Here is a 2,497-nt window from a genome sequence, read left to right on the forward strand (position 1 = left end):
TAGGTTAGGTTAGGTTAGGTTAGGTTAGGTTAGGTTAGGTTAGGTTAGGTTAACACTCGGGGGGTGTTTGATTTTCGAAAGTTATACATCGTCGGAAAGGCCATTTAAAGACGCGTCGATAGACCCAAAGGGTCACTCAAGTTTCTCAAAAACGTCGGAGTTATGGCCGTAAGTGTTTTTCGAGACATTTGGGGTAATAACTCCGAAAAGTCGAGGTCACATGTCGGGGTCGAGGGGCAATTTCGAAAGCCAAAGAACGCGGCTTTCCAACGATACCTCACACTTTAAGATCGACTCGCGAATAACGAGGGGGCAGCCTCTCAAAGATTGCCAAATTTTGTCAAAATTTTAAAAAATTTTTTTCTCAAAAACCAAAAGGCCGATCGAGGAACGGATTACTTATTTCTTAAACGCCGGTCGAGTAGAGCGCACAAAAAAATTACGGTCCAAATCGCAGACAAAAAATTTTTTTCATAATCATCCCTTGGTCCCCCCTTCCTATTTTAAAAAAAAAACTTTTTTATTTACCGTCCGATTTTCAAAATTCGACCGGCGTTGGATAGATCTCGTCGAAAAAGCAAAAATCCAATCATAAAACGTTCGGGGTCATATATAAACGAGGGCGCTAGAGGGCGATTTAGGGGATGACAAAAAAAATTAAAAATTGACGAAATTTGGCACACACGTTTGTACGGACCTTAGAAAGTCTCCGGTACAACTTTTACCCCTTTACGACCAAAGGGAAGGGTAATAGGGGGTGATAATAGGTTAGAGGTTAGGTTAGAGGTTAGGTTAGAGGTTAGGTTAGAGGTTAGGTTAGAGGTTAGGTTAGGTTAGGTTAGAGGTTAGGTAGCATTGAAAGCATGCTGCGAAATAAAATTACTATCTGATTAGGAGAATACAAATTCACTACTAAACTTGGATTTATTCTCAGTAGCCGGCTAACATTCAACGTGAGGGTCGTAAAGTTCGGTATTCTGCCAGGAAAACTTGCTACTACAAAACTCAAATCTTAAGGGCGCCAGATCTAGCGAGGTAATAAATCCTCTTGATCAAGGAGGATAGGCTCTTCCAAGCATAGCATAATGAAGGTGAAAAAAACTAGGTATTGTGGCAGAGAGGAATTTAATACGTCTGTATTTCGATTTAAAATTAAATATGATTAGTGTGTAACTACAAATTATAATTGTGGTGTGAAGCACGGTAACAATAATAAGAAAAAAAACTAATAGGATTAATTCGTCCACACCGCAAATAATCAACAGTGTCAACAATATCTTACTACGGTAATTAATACAGGTTCTGGATTCGCTAGCTAGCCCCGCACCCTGTTTATATTTGGGCCAAATAGAGGTTCGTACAAATAGACCTCCCAAACTGAGAACAAAACGAATTTTCCTTCACAGGTAAGTATAATATTATCATGAATGTAATTATTTGTAATTAAATGGTAAGAATTACCTCTTTTGATTTCAGTTTACATAGCCCTTGAAGAGGGTTCATCAACTCAAAGCCACAAAAATTGTAAGTATGCAAATACAGGTTAATTATGATTAATTAATTTTTATTCTCCCACTTTATTTCAGAACAAACGCAGATGCAGCAAGGTAAGGTACCAGTAAGTGCCAGATTTTAGGCAGCGGAACAAAAAAAGCTGAAAGTTATGAGATACTCTATATCTAGCTTAAGAGATACCTAATTCTTACCTAGATGTTATAGCTTGCAACTCGTCCGCAATGTTCTAAACTACAAATTACAAAGTTTTAATACTACACTATCTATCAATTATTTATCTTACCTCAAACTTATGACTACCATCCTAATATTCTAATTCGACGTTGTTTCCTAACTATATACACTAATCAAATTCCCAATTGGAATTCTCTGTAAATGATAGCTTTAATAATTTAGAAAAGTTGTAATTAAATTTACCTTCAGGCTGCTTCAAATCTGATAAAACAAACTACTTATACTGATTCCCAACTATACCATCAATTCGATCAGCCAACCAGTATCAGATACAGGAGCTAGGAGATAAATCCTGATAAACAGTGAATTCCAATAATTATAATTCTCTATCTCCCTAGCCGCACGAAAAGCTAACCCAATCTACTCTACCTCGAAAAATATCCGTTTTTCCCAAAATTGATATCCCAAGAATTTCCAAGTGGGAAATGCCCTTATGATAACTAAATTGTTAAATCTAGTGTTAAATTTGCCTAAAACTATGCAAAATATCATACAGCTCTAACCTGAACTACCCTAACTATCTACTACCTACCTTACACACTATTTCAAATTGCTACAAGCATACCTTCCCCTTCTCGCAAGGGAAAACAGAGATACACGTTTGCATCTGTATTGGAAAAGTATTGAAAGCACTTTAGATTTGCTACCCTTATACATTCTACACATTGCTCTCTGTCACTTAAATACGATTTTAGTAGTACGGCGGTTGTCCCCTAACTCTGTACCTATACAATTTTTCTAATAATAG

General features: G+C 36.8%; 1 long non-coding RNA gene across 1 annotated transcript; it reads left to right on the forward strand.

Annotated features, from left to right (window-relative positions):
• Positions 1-361: 361 nt before the first annotated feature.
• Positions 362-1,774, forward strand: LOC116167606. The gene is made up of 3 exons (XR_004144580.1): positions 362-1,406; positions 1,477-1,524; positions 1,587-1,774. It is a non-coding gene; the product is annotated as an uncharacterized LOC116167606 (long non-coding RNA).
• Positions 1,775-2,497: the final 723 nt, after the last annotated feature.

Source organism: Photinus pyralis, unplaced genomic scaffold (assembly GCF_008802855.1).
Source record: "Photinus pyralis isolate 1611_PpyrPB1 unplaced genomic scaffold, Ppyr1.3 Ppyr1.4_LG4, whole genome shotgun sequence".
In the NCBI taxonomy this organism is placed as follows: domain Eukaryota; kingdom Metazoa; phylum Arthropoda; class Insecta; order Coleoptera; family Lampyridae; genus Photinus; species Photinus pyralis.